This window comes from Marmota monax, unplaced genomic scaffold (assembly GCF_021218885.2).
Source record: "Marmota monax isolate L192 unplaced genomic scaffold, Marmota_monax_Labrador192_F-V1.1 WCK01_AAM20220418_F8-fsc00002, whole genome shotgun sequence".
Taxonomy (NCBI): Eukaryota; Metazoa; Chordata; class Mammalia; order Rodentia; family Sciuridae; genus Marmota; species Marmota monax.
In genome coordinates this window covers 39,389,008-39,403,958 of record NW_026693571.1, presented here as the reverse complement: position 1 = coordinate 39,403,958, position 14,951 = coordinate 39,389,008, and the positions used below count along the sequence as shown (strand labels likewise).

The 14,951-nt window shown below is 39.3% G+C and overlaps 1 protein-coding gene and 1 pseudogene across 1 annotated transcript in view; one reads left to right on the top strand and one right to left on the bottom strand.

Annotated features, from left to right (window-relative positions):
• The window catches only part of Fhip1a (FHF complex subunit HOOK interacting protein 1A), a 240,637-nt gene that overhangs the window by 80,867 nt on the left and 144,819 nt on the right, over positions 1–14,951 (top strand). The window lies entirely within an intron of this gene.
• On the bottom strand, positions 12,365–13,465 carry LOC124102729 (pentatricopeptide repeat-containing protein 2, mitochondrial-like; annotated as a pseudogene).

Sequence of the window (14,951 nt, the reverse complement as noted above, 5' to 3'; positions counted from 1 at the left end):
AAATTTTAACTACTCTGGGACCTAAGGAATACTATAAAAAAAGAGTACTGCCTTTGGGAATCATCTGCATGGGTTGGAATACTGGTTCTGCCCCAAGTCATTTGGGGCAAGTTATTTAACTACTCTCTGCCTCAGTTTCCCAAACTGTAAAACAGGGAAAATAATAGTATACTTACCTGTATTATAGGATTGTTGTGAGGACTCTTTTGGTTTACATGTAAAGTACTTAAAGCAGTGCAGGCCACACTGTGACTACTATTGAAACTTTAATTGGTATTAGTGGCCTTGGAGTTAAGGACCTAACTAGCCAAAGATAATTTTAGGTCTTCAAGGAGGTAAGTTCAGACATTTCCAGAACAAAACTCTAAACCCAGTTCTTTGAAATACCTTGTCAGGAAGATAAATGAAATTGTTGGAGGTATTAAATTATGTATTTCTCCAATGGACACACTAGTGTATACCTTTATGTTGAAAGTATTTTTAGCTGACAGAAATTGCCTAGGCCCTGGAAAGTATGCTGCCACTGTCCTGGGTTGTGGGACTCTCAGGGATATGGGTTAGAATGGCACTCAGTTAAATTCAAGTTTCACTGTGCAAATATCGATTTGCTGAAGAGCATAGGAATAAAGCCCCCTATGGGGTTTAGTTTTGGTGTGGTTAGCAAAATACATAGAATTTAAATTTCAGTGAGATCAGCAGCAATATAGCAGAATAAACACCAAATTTAAATTATTTCATAAAATAAAGTGGCTGTATGTAGAGGGGGCAGTTTTCCTTCAATTTGGTCAATAGACACAAGTTCAGAAGATTATGAATTTTTAATACATATACTTGTGCTATTTAGATGGACAGAAACACTCCCAAGTGAAATTTACTTTCCTAAAATTTCAGAGGATGTTCCTAAAGCTTTATCTTTGTGTTTATCGTCAACATAGCCTCTATTTTTTGTTATGTGCATTTATAATTAAGTGCAGCTGTGTTAATATGTACGTGCACTATGTAAGCCAATGTAATTATGATAGAAAACAAATTAAGGAAAGAGATTATGGATAAGAATACATAAGAATACAGCTTCTTTCTTTGAGAGTGGTCTTTCTTTAGGCACACCCAAAAACTTAAGCAGTGTTTTGCTGGTTGGATTGGCTTTTCCTTTTGCTGTGGAAGGGAAGGAACCCAGGGCCTCACACAACCAGGCAGGTAGGTGCTCTCCCACAAGCTGCACCAGCCCCTGCCAATTGACTTTTTTTTTTCTTTTTTAAAGATGAAGCGAGGGCTGGGCTTGTGGCTCAGTGGTTGAGCGCTTGCCTAGCATGTATGAGGCACTGGGTTCGATCCCCAGCACTACATAAAAATAAACAAATAAATACAGGTATTGTGTCCATCTACAAATAAAAAAAAGATGAAGCAGATGCTCTATTGATTTGCAATATGGTTATTGATATGGCTGGATTTCTACATGAGGAGAAAAGTCCGATTTGTTACCATTAACTGTGACATATCTCATAGATTAAGAATCTTTGGGGTATGTTTCTGTTTTCCTAACTTTTCAAATAAATTGGTAGCTAGGTAAATAGGTTCCTATAAAAGAGTCTGGCAGAAAACTTTGGAAAATAAATTCATCTTCTACAAAAATGTAGAATGGCAACATTGTCAGGTATTTAGTGGTATTGAGAGATGTGGGGTCCTGCTGCTGTCTGCAGAAGCTGAACCTTTAAGTCATTTCTCTGGGGGTCTTTAGTGCCTGTGCATTGAGGTGGCTTCTGAGGCTTGGAGCTGCAGTCTGTTACCATTAATACCAGTGTGAAAATGCAACAAAATCCAAGATTAAATCTGTTGTTTTGATTTTGTGAACTCTTGGTTATCTAGTCACTCAGGGCAGTGTTAATTAAATTAATGGTTCTACAATGAGGTAACAGTATAATTTGATGTACTTTTACGAATTTTTTTCTCACTTGATTTCTTCAGTGCTATGCAGTAGGTAGGCAGTTGTCAATTATGATACAGTAAGGTTCAGGGACTTGAGCTGTGCTATGATCATCCTTTTATTTTTCTTATGGTGTCCTGGGAGTCAGTGGTGATGGCACAACCTTCATTTCTAATATTAATAATTTGTATTTTCTATCTTTTCGTCTTAGTTAACCTGGCTAAAGAATGATCAGTTTCATCGATCTTTTCAGAGAAGTAGCTCCTGGTTTAGTTGACTTTCTCAGTTAATTCTCTATTTCAATCATTGATTCTGCTCTAGTTTTTCTTCTGTTTACTTAGGATCCAATTTGTCCTTCTTTTTACTGTTTCCTGAGGTCAAAGCTTAGGTTATTGACTTTGGATATTTCTTTTCCAATGTGTGCATTCAGTGGCATACGTCTCCTCCTAAGCACTCCTTTTACTGCATCTCAAGTTCTATTGTCTTTTTTACTTTTCTTAGTTTAAAATATTTAAATTTTTCCCTTGGGATTTCTTCTTTGATCATGTGTTACGTACAAGTGTGTTTTTCGCATCATACCCTTTTTTGTTCATTAGTAAGTTGTGGGTCTTGTAAGATATAGACCTTAGCTCCAGAGTTTGAGGATCTTGTTCCAGGCTTCTGCTGTCAGTGTGACTTAATTTGGTTTACTTTTTCTGATTTATCTTTTACTATTCAAATACTTGAGAAGGAGATGCCCGGATTCAATTTGTTCTTTTTAAGTCGGGCTACACAAGTCATAATTTGCTGGCTGCCCCGTGTATGTCTTCCCCAGTAATATCAAATATGCAGCTGGAAGGGGGAAGGGGGAAGGTGGAAGGTGGCATGGATAGGGCACCTCCCCAAATGCCTCTAATGCACCCATTTACCAGTCACACAGCATCTTGAGCATGACACACTAGTCACCCAGGAGCCTTTTAAGGAATGGGGATCCAAGAAATTCCTCTTGAGGGTCCTTGAGCAGAGGGCAGTGGGGGACCAGAGACACCACATTCTCTCAGCAGCTTCCCTACACAAGCTGCCATGTGTTTTTTCACGTAGCTGTGTGCTTGAGAGTCCCTCAGCTTAAGCCAAGCTCATGACGTCAGAGTGTGGTTTAGTAGAAGCCATCTTTTCAGGATGTAAAGCAGTGAGGTTGAAGCACGAAGCTCTGCTGCTTAGGGTTGACTTAGAGATAAAGTTTAAGTGACAGAAGTTTTCTCTTTCCTTTTTTTTTTTAATATTTATTTATTTTTTTTTAGTTTTCGAAAGACACAACATCTTTGTATGTGGTGCTGAGGATCGAACCCGAGCCGCACGCATGCCAGGCAAGCGCGCTACCGCTTGAGCCACATCCCCAGCCCCTCTCTTTCCTTTTTTGATTGAGGTAAAATTCACACAGTGTGCAGTGAACCACTTTAAAAGGTAAAACTCACAGGCATTTAGTAACTTATAATTTTGTGCAACTGCTGCCCCTAATTTCAAGCCTTTTCATCTCTCCACAAGAACCTCTGTGCCCTTTAAATGATCATTGTCCATTTCCTCTCCCCCAGTCCCCTGCCATCCAGAGATCTGCTTTCTGTGTCTATGGATTTGCCTTTTGTGTTAAAAAAAAAAAGACCTTTTGTGTCTGGTTCTTTCACTTACCGTCATGTTTTTGAAGTTCATTTAAGTTATAAAACATTCATCAATACTTTATTTCTTTTTATGTCTGAATAATATTCCATTAGATACATATATCACTTTTTTTTTTCTTTTTGCAGTACTGGGTTTGAACCCAGGGGTACTCTACCACTGAATTATATCCTCTGCCCTTTTCATTTTAAGACAGAGTCCTGCTAAGTTGCCCAGACTGGCCTCAAACTTAAGATCCTCCTCTTCAACATCCCAAGTTGCTGGGTGGTGTGCAACACCACCAGCTAACAATTTGTTTATTCATCTGTTGATGGTTATTGTGAGTAACCACCTTTTGGTTATTGTGAATCACGCTGTTGTGAAAATTCATGAAGTATGTGTTTATGTATATTCACAAGTATTTGTTTGAATAGCTGTATTCAGTTCTGGTAGTGTATAAGAAGGATTGCTAGGCTATGTGGTAATTCCGTTTTACCTTTATGAGGAACTGCCAGACTTTTCCACAGTGATTATATTGTTTTATTCTCTCACTAGCAATGTTTGAGAGCTTCTCTTCCCCCATATCCTTACCAACAGTTGAGTTGTTACTTTCTGATTTGCTTAATTAAATTTTTTTTTTGTTACCGGCATTCTGGTAGATGTGAAGTGGATCTCATTGTGTTTTCCTTTGATGAATTTGAACATTTTTTCATCTGTGTGTTGGCCACTTATATATCTGCTTTGGAGAAATATCTATTTAAGGTCCTTTGCCTCGTTTGAATTGGGTTGTTTGTCTTTTTATTGTAGAATTTTAAGAATTCTTATATATTCTGGATTTGAAATCCTTATTAGAACACCTGGTTCACAAAGAAAAAAAAATCACAAAGCATCTAAAGAGCAGGAAAGTATGGCCCATCCATAGGAAAGGGAGAAACTGATAGATCCTGTGTTTGAGGAAGCCCAGGTGTTTGACTTACTAGATGAAGACCTTATATGTAATTGCATAAGTGAGCTGAAAGGGCTTGAGGAAGTGAGGGGAGAGGACAGAGGAAAATCTGGAGGACACTGTATGACCAAGTAGTATCAATAAAGAGATCAGATTATAAAATAGAACCAGTGAGAAATTCTGGAGCTGAAAGGTACAATAATGGAAGTTGTTTGAACAAATATATTTGAAAGACACGCATGAAACAATAATTATAAATCTATTTTAGTGGGGCATATGGTATATAAAGGTTTAATTTTTGACAACTCCAATATAAATTCAGGGAAGGGTCAGAGCTGAATGAGGATAGTTTGTGAATGCTGTTGTTGCTCAGTTGGCATCAATTCAAACCAGATTGTTACAAATTTAGGATGTTAACTGTAATCCCCATATAACTCCAAGGAAAATCAATGTAATACACCACATTAATAGGGACAAAAGCCCACTTCATCATTATCTCAGGAAACAAAGAAAAAGCGTTTGATGAAATTCAATACCCATTCATGATTAAAACACCCAGTAAACTAGGAATAGAATGGAACTACCTTTACACAATAAAGGGAATTTGTGCAAAGCTCACAACTGATGACATGCTCAATGTAGAAGGACTGAAAACATTCCCTCTAAGATCTGGAACGAGATAAGGATGTCTGTTCAAATAGCATTTGAACATTAAGAGCCAGTAAGCAAGGAAAGGAAATCAAAGACATCCACACTGGAAAGGAAAAAATAAAACTAATTCTGTTTGCAAATGACATAATTCTGTATATAGAAAATTACCCCAAATTCCCATGCACAAAATCTCTTAGAGCTAATAAATGAATTCAGCAAAGTCACAGGGTATAAGATCAACGTTTAGAAACAATTCCAGCAATGAGGCAATCTAAAGGAAATTAATAAAAATAATTCTATTTATAATAGCACCCAAAAGAATAAAATATCTAGGAATAAACTTAACTAAGGAGGTGATAGACTCATGCAACAGAAATTACAGAACCTGGCTGAAATAAGTAAAAAGATTTTCCAGTATGGATCAAAAGACTTGATATTGTTATTGGTAGTATTTCCCAAAGTGATCTGTAGAGTCAGTCTTCAAATTTATATGGAATTAATTCCAAGGGGTCCCTGATTAGTCAAAATAATAACAAAGAAGAAGAACAAAGTTGCAGAAGTTAACACTTCTTGATTTGGAAGCATATTTCACAACTGCAGTGATAAAACAGTGTGGCAGGGCTGGAGGTGTGGTGCCTGCCATGTGTGAGGCCCTAGGTTTGATCCCCGGCACCATAGGATGAAACAGAACATCCAGTGCTCCCCCTCTTCCCCAAACACTGTGGTACTGGCATAAGGATAGACATACAGACCAATAGAATTGAATCGAGAGTCAGAAATAAACCTGGACATTTATGACCCTTTGGTTTTTTTAAATAAGAGTTAAAAGAACATTTAATGGGTAAAGAATTGTTTCTTTAACAAGCAGCACTGGGGCAACTAGATAACCATATGTAGAAGAACAAAGGTAAAACCATACAATATATTCAAAAATGAATTCAAAATGGTTTACAGATCTAAATAAATCTGAGTTAAAGCTGTAAAAGTTTTTAGAAGACAACTCAGGGTTAAAGCTTCATGACCTTGAATTTGGCAATGAGTTCTTAGATTTGGCACCATATGAACAACAAAAGAAAAATGAAATTGGACTTCATAAAAATTGAAAACTTTTGTCTATCAAAAGACATTATTGGGCTGGGGTTATGACTCAGTGGTAGAGTGCTTGCCTAGCACGTGTGAGGCACTGGGTTCAATCCTCAGCACCACATAAAGATAAATAAAGGTATTATGATCATCTACAACTAAAAAAAGACATTATTAACAGGAGAAAATGTTTAACAATCAGGTATCTGCTGAGATGGAAGCGTCTTCACCTACCTTAACTTCCCCAGATTCCGTGGTCATCCAGCTCTCCATGTTCTCCCTGTAAGTGAGAACTGCCATCCACAGCATGCTAGGACAGTAGCACCTCCTGGATGTTAACCTTGACCTGGGACCTGTGCTGCCTCCAGTTGAATTTTGCCTACCAGCAGCCCGCTGTGTGTTTGTGCAAATTATATTTATTTTTTACTATGATTAAAAAATTTAGTTAAGCATCATAAGAACCAGTTAAATATGAGTTCAAGAAGATGTTTGTTTCTCAGAAAAGCAAGTTTAATGCTTTAGAAGAACTTGATGAGAGTGTGTCAAGAAAAAAATTATCTTTTAATTGTGAATGGGTGACACAGCTGTAAATGGTTGTGAAAAAATGTAAAAGTTCCTTAAAAATTCTCTGCTTGGCTTGTTTAGAAAGTGTCATAGTGTCTTTATTAATCTTCATTAAAATTATTAATTTACATTAAAGAAACTCAAACTGGCTGGGTTTGGTGGTGCATGCCTACAATCCCAGTGATTCAGGAGGCTGAGGCAGGAAGATCTCAGGTTCAAGGGCAGCCTGGGCAATTTAGCGAAACCCTATCTCAAAATAAAAAATAAAATAGACTGAGGGTATAGCTCAGTGGTGGAGTACCACTGAGTTTGGTTCCAAGTACGACAAACAAAACAAAACAAAACCACCAAACTCAGAGACCCAAATGGAAAAATGATGAAAGTATACATTAAAGGGAGTCTTATGCTAGAAAGGAGGTGTAGGATGCCAAAAAGCAGAGTGTCTACACAAAACACTTCCTACCGAAAAGCTTCGTGGATGAATGCTTAATGCAGATTCATATGATGAAGTGAAAATAACAGTTATATACTTTTTACCATTCTATCAACTGGTTAACTTTTTAAATGAACAATTCAGTATCCAAATCTGAGCATGATGGGTAAAGAGAATTTTTGCCATATCTCTTTCTCTAAATCCAGAGCATTGCACCCCTAATTCAATTTAACAGCAAGGAATTTTATCTCACATAACAGATATTTCTATGATAGATATCTTCATGTTGTCATCAGTAAGCTTTCTCTCTTTCCCTCTTTCTTCAATGTGTTTTTCTTTGGGCGACCCACTGTCAAGATTGCAGAGTGGCTGCAGTGTGTACAGAGGTACAGAGTTCCGTCCATTCTTCTGTCCCTATGATAGGAGCAGAGAAGCTTAACCCAGACCCCCTCCTTAGACTGCCTGCACCAACCCCTAGCAAGGACCCAGCAGATGTTTTAACCTCAAAGAAGGTGGAGGCTAATACGTAAGTGAAACCAAATACTGCTAACAACAACAAAAACAAACAAATAACAAATTGGCTGTTCGGCTGGTAATGACTAGTTCTAGATGGACAGCAAATTCCTCATGTAATCTTCCTTGAATGCTATTTATTTTTACTAAGCTTTTGATAAGAACTTAGCAGAGAATTTGAGGATATTCTCTTTTTGTGAGCATTCAGAGTTCGGCTATTCAAAATTGTTGTTCAAGAATGTATTAATATGCTTCATAGTGGTCATCCACTGATTGGCCGGTTGCCTTACCCTTCTGAAAGATTTAAAGAAGTCTAGCAATGACACCTGAATAGATGGCCACCACACCTTTGCGTGGCAGGAGTCAGTGGTGACTAGTCCCTAGTGCTTATGGCTGTCCAGGATGATTTGCTCTCCCTGCCGTGTGGTAATAGCAGCCTCTTCACCTAGGGTGTGCTTTTCCACCTCCTGTGGTTTTGATAATGATGATAATCATGTTCATTTATGACCTCCCCATTTCCTGCCTCCCACTCCTAGCCATGAAAGTGGGCACGCGACCTTGGCCTGGCTAATAAGAGATCCCTGTCTTCCAGGCTGCAGTGATGGTTCAGGGAAAGGCGCTGATGGATCAAGTGGGAATCCTCCCTTGGATTTTTGTGATGTGGTTAGTGGGTAAGGCATTTTTGTTTTTAGGGTGGAAATGCTGGACAAATGATAGCCTGGAGCTTATTTCCTGGGTCACAGGGGGACACACATGGAGTAGAAGAGAGGGAAGCCTTTAGGCACAGACATACAGGGTAACAGAGGCTGAGGTGGGCAGTGGGTGAGAGCAAATGCGTTTCTTGACAGTAGAGTCCTGATTCTAGTTTTCTTCCATTTTGTGAGTTATCCAAGATGTCTTCTCATCTAGATGAGCTAATGTATTTTCCATTTTGCTTAAGCAACTTTGAGTTGGTTTTCTGTCACCTGTAACTTCCAGCATCCCGATTAATACACTGTCTGGGGAATTATCTCAGGATAGAGTCATGATTTTCCATAGAATATTTACTTTAATACTTACAGTGCTTAATGAACCACCGAGGGAGGCCCCAGCGTTCTTGCTGGAGGGCGCACTCATGTTAGTCTAGCCCAGAGTTCTTCCAAAGCTGGTATTACTAATTGCCTATCAAGGCCATAGAGGGGAAAAATCAACTTGGAAACGATCAGTGGCCAATTTAAGCACCATGGCTGGTTACTCATAAATGCTTCAGGATAAGTGAGTTGCAAAGGTTTTTCCTGAGAAATGTTATTCCAGTTAAATGTGGGGAGATACAGACTTAAAAAATATTTGAAAAGAATCACTAAACGGAAAGGTGTAAGAATAGTTGAATTTGCATTACTGTTGGTGAGGCTGACTTGATATCAGTACTTGTCTTTTTAGACTCTTCATAGTTTGTGAAAATAGAATCATCTGACCAGTGTGGCTGACACTTCCCTTTGGGTCCTCTATGGTTGGGATTCATGTACAGGGGACAGTCCTGTTGTTCTGCATTCCAAACAAATCTGAGTGGAATTCTAATTAGTAAGGATGGAGGGCAGGAACTAAATTGACTGGGAATCTGAGGCAGAGGGTTTAAGGTTAGCATGTGCCCCAAAGCAGTCTGTTGGAGAGAAAGTTTGGCATTCTCATAGTGAAATACTTAGGTCTTTGGAGTTTAGTGTGCCCTCTTGCACTGGGGAGAAGCACTCCACCACCTGGGAACCTGCAAGGAATAAGCTTGCTAGAAGAATTTAGTTTTTCTGTCTGTGGGACTTTGATGGAGTTGTAACTCTTATTAGTTTCCTCCAAGAAAAGTAAGGGACAAATGCAGAGAAACAGAATGGGCCCAGTGCAATTGCAGAACAAGAATATGAAGTTCATTTAGTAGAACAAATGTTTCAGTGTGGCATCATAAGAATTCTTTAACTACATTGAAAACATGGGCTGACACCAACCATGTAATGACTGTGTCACGACAGGAAAATGACATAACCCTGGCTCTCCCTGGTGTGCACAGTGGGGTAGTGTTGTCCCAGCAGGCTGTGGACTGACAGCTACATCATGTGCTATTCAGGGACATTAACAACAAACCACCACCAACAACAAAAACCTTCCTTTCATACCCAGTGGCTAGCACTAAATAATTTGGGGATTCTAAAAATGTGTAACAGTTTGATAATCTTCAGAGCTTTAAACCATCTGCAAACCAATTTTGTTTGCCTAGAGTTAGCTGTGGAAGGGATCAGTAGTCAGACTTGAAAAGGCTCTTTTGATAAAGTAGGACAGATTATGCTACACCTCTGAGACTGATGGTCTGCCAAGACTTGGTCAGCGAATTTTATTTAAAGATGCTTTGCCATATGGTTTTCTCAGAAAGCTAAAGATCAGGTCTCAGAGTCTAGCACATGTGCATTAATAAATCATGTTCTTGAACCAGTACAGGTGCTACCCATAGTTTATGGGTAGAATTCAGAGGGGGTTGTGGGAAACAGGGTAAGGGAAGTGACCTGGGTGGAGAGTTGTAGAGAAGGGTGATTTTTTTTTTTTTTTTTTTTTTGGACTGGATAGTTAATAAAATATTTACTGTGACTGCAAGGCTCTGCTGTATTTTTTTGACCTTTGTCAGGGAAGTATTTTCACACATACCAAAAAAAAAAAAAAAAAAAAAGGATATATCTTCAAAGTGTATTGAATTTCAGAACATAATAATATGAAACCATTCATGTAATATGAGAAGAGATTTGGAATGGTGGTAATTATTTTTAAAATTTATTTGCAAATCAACTTTGCTTCCTGAGACAGAGGACAACTCTACCCACCTTTACAAAAGAGAAATCAAATATGTATTATTTGTAACCCTAATTATCCATTTATTATCTCTTTACATCCAATATGTGCATTAATTAGTATTTTATAATGAAGGGTTATCTAGAGTATCTTTAATTTCGTATCATATATTGTCAAATGGTTTGGCAGATGATCTTAGATTTATGTCATATATATATGTCACAGAGGCACAGAGATGGAATTAGGGATAAAGTAGGGGTTTTGTAATAGAATCATATACTTTTTACATGGCTCAGTGCATTTGAGTAACTCAATAACTATGTATGTATTTTCTTGAGACAAGGTCTCACTGTGTTGCCTGGGCTGGCCTTGACTCCTAGATTCAAGTGATCCTCCTGTCTCAAGTTCCCAGGTACCTGGGATTATAGATATGTACCACTTCTGGGATTTGATGTTATATTTTGTAGGAAAAAGCTATCAAGTGAGCAGGGGGGCACTATGATTATTTATTTATTTATTTATTGTGGTGTTGGGCCGTAAACCCAGGGCTTTTCGCATTGCTAGGCAAGAGCTCTATCACTGAACTACATCCCAGCCCTTTATTTACTTTGAGTTATAATGACCTAGAGAATCCCCTCCCCCAGCATGAGTTCAGAACTTTTTTTTGGTACTGATCATGAGCCTTGCTCATGCTAGGTGAGCAATCAGCCAGGCCTCCCCCATGAGTTCAAAGATACTCTGAGAATGACACTTCTGTCTCTGGGAGAGAGATGAAGATACTCCCAGGGATACAGGGCATCAGGAGGAGATGAGAAGAACAGCATGGGCTAGGGCTCATCCGAGATTTTGCATTATATATATTTAGACAGAAGTTGACTGTTGCTGACCTTGGAAGCAGGAGTAGGACTGAACTTAGAATTTCTTTTCTAAGATATTTTAAGTCTGTAGGATTCTGAAGAAGACAGAATGTAGAAATAAAAACCGAAGAGGCTATTTTGAGGTAAAGACTGGAGGAGGTGGTGTAGGAAGACTGATCTGTCAGGCAGGCCTCTCCAGGGCAGGTATACAGATGGTTGGGAAGAGACACAGAGATGGAATTAGGGAGATAACGTAGGGGTTATATAACAGGGTTGTATGATTTTACATGGCTCAGAGCATTCGAGTAACCCAATAAGTCCTGAATTTTCAATTCTGCAAGCATAATAAATGCTTAAATACTATTTCAAAGTTACCATAAGTGTGACTTTTTTTTTTTTTTTACGCAGGTGTGTTTTTATTTCTCTTATTTTTGAGAAAATATGACTCTACTGAATTTAAATAAAAATTTCAAATTATTATGCAATCACATGTAAGCACTATTTGGAGATGATAAAATGAGCCTCAAATACCTTTTCAGGGTCACAGAGCTAAAATGATGGCAGGGCAGTAAGAAAATCCATGTTTTCCAATACGGTAGGATAGGGCTTTAGATCTCTTAAATTCAGCAAGGGTATAATTTGCAAGTAACTATTCCCTGAAAAAAATCAGTCTGAATTGACCACTTTTAGCGAAGGCCATTTTTCAGGGCGATTGTCAGGGTGAGCATGGCCACGTTCTTCCCCCAGCATCTTGCACAGGGGAAGTCTCCTTTTTGAGGGTGCGGAGCTTTCTCTGCCTAATCTGGGTCTTCACAGTGGTATAGCATAATAATTTCTCTGCTCAGTACGTCACCACTCAATGAACTCAGGGAGAAGACTTGGTGTTAGCACAGCGTCAACCAAAGTTACATGCCTGACATCTCAGAAAAGCCAACCATTCACTTGAAGCAGGCCCCTTAGACCCGAGGAAGCCTGAAAATGAGGTTACTCAGCCAACAGGGACTGGCATTGGGGATTCTAAAAATGTGTAACAGTTTGATAATCTTCAGTTTCAGCAATGTATAGGACTTCCTGTCCCTGGGGGTATGGCAGAGCAGAGTAAGTGTAAGTGGTGACCTGGCCATTTATGTGCAGTTTCCCATAGATCTCGTCAAATTTGGCCAGAAGGTTGGGTGCATCCTTCACTTTTTCCCTAACCTTGACCAACACTTCCTCTGAGAACTCATGTTTTTTCACAAATCTTGATAAATTTCCTTCTGCAGTATTCGTTAGTATATCTATCAGGGTTTCCAACATATTTGACTGGATATGGATTATAATATTTAAATTTGTGCAAGTTATGCTCTCTGGATTCATGATTTGAGAAAAAATGGATGCAGCTTTTGCTACCTGGTTTTGGTTCAGAGCTAACGCCACTGAAAAGCAGCAGGCTCTCCTGGAAAGAATGTCTCCTTGATTAAAGCTTCTTCTCTTAATGTAGTACAGATTTTTAAAAAAGCAAGGACATAGGTATCTTTGGTGAACTTCACATCTTTGTTTTTCATCTCTATCAACACTTCCAAGGCATTTTTATATTTGCCTTTGATAAATAACATATCCATCAAAATATTGAATGATGTGGAGTCTGAGAAGAAACTGTGTAAATGCTGGTCTTTGATGAGCTCCATTGCAGACTCCTCAAGACCCAACTCATAACACAGCCTCATGAAAACAGGTCCAAACTTCTATTCCGCCAAAGTGACATTTCTGTTCTCTGTATGGTACCTGTACATGACATTTTTAGCCAGCTCCACATCATCCTGAGTCTGACTCAAATGAAGCAAAGTTCTCAACTCGTCCTTTAAGATGAGTTTGTTCTGGGTCAGTTTCTCTTCCAAGTTTCTAAAATAAGTTTCTTTGGTGTCAGGAAAATTATATGCAACAGCCAACTTCTTATGTTGAAATTCTTTTAATTTCATGATATTATCTGTAAGTAGATATCGTTTAGCTCTGAGAGGGCACCAGCAGCAGTTGGAGCCTGTGCCTTCCACCCCGGGATAAAAAGAAGTCCGTGTCGTTTGCTGTAAAGCTCATTCCAAGGACCGAAATGCAGCCATATTGTCCTGGGCCGCACCACTTGTCGTGTAGCGTATGTGTTATTCAATTTAGGTGTCCACAATTGAGACAGGGAGAGAAAATGGATTAATTTTAGAATATCTCAGAGACATTCAGCATTTACAAATGAAGAACAACCTCTTGAGAACTTAAGATCTCAGAACAACAAAGAGCACATTAGTTTAGGGGTAAAGGACTCTGGGGACCTGTCTGCGTGCAGTGTACTGAGGTCTGATTCTGGCCAGTGTTGTCTCCTTTGGTTGCTGGCTCTGGAGTCGGTAGCCTTTTCCTGAGGCCCATCTAGAGGTTCCTCATCAGAGCCCAGGAACTAAAAATAAATAGTGTCTGTGGGTGGCCCCAGGCCAGAGCTATAGGTGAAGGGATGGAGGGTGGAAAGAACAGACTGCTCTTTTTCTGACATGCCCTCTCAGTGAGCAGAGCACAGCATTGATCTACAACTTCTGGTTGAACCCAAAATTCAGCTGTATCCTTGCAGAGAAAGATTCTTGGGATTAAGATTTGATTTTTTTTTTCACTCTTACAAGGCTTAGAATCATAGACCAACCCCAAAATAGTTACTTGGAATTGGAACAAACTGAGTCCTGGGACCAGTTAATTTCCATGTCTCAGGATCAGCTTGACCTGCTGAGAGAGAGAGAGAGAGAGAGCGAGCGAGCGCGCGCAGAGCAATAGGGCAGCTCAAAGGTAGGAAAAGTCCATTTCCCACCAGCCTCCCCTTCCCAACCAGCCCTCTTTAAAACTACCCATAACTTTCCAGGAACATTCTTATTAAAACTTCTGCCCAGAACAAATATAGGAAACACTTAAAATGATAGTTTTTCCTCCTTCTGGGTGTGTGTGAAATTCTCTGTAGGCAGGCATTTAGCATTTTGGGGGAAGAATACAGACAGCCCTAGCATGGGTCTGACATTGTACAATGAATACTTAATAAATACTACTCCCAGAGAGTGAATGAGCTGGGAAGCAAATTGGCTCTCCCAGCCATTGGCATCACTGGAAGCGTTGATTAATAAGCTCTTTACCTTCATGGGGTGCTGAGCCAGCGATGGTACAAAATACATTAGCAGATGTGACTTCTGCCCTCAGGGACTTGTTTGTGAAGTGTGAAATTTACCTCCCTTGTCATTCTCAGCTGACAAAACAGGTGAATGGTGGTTGGTCCAAGGAATGATGGTGGCCAGCAGAAAGCCTGCAGGTGCCCTCCCCCCTCCTTTGTTGTTCCAGGGTCCTTTTCCTTTGAGCTGCTGACAGTACCTTTAAAATGCCTGTTTGCTACAGTTGCCCTTCTGTTCCGTATGTGTAGTGTAAGTACCTTTAAAGGGATGTATTTTCCCTCCCTTGACTTGCTTCATCTGGAAGGTTCAGATCTGCATTGGAAGCCTGAATTTGGTTGAGGAATGATTTTCCTTTCTCTGGCAGGAACTTTTG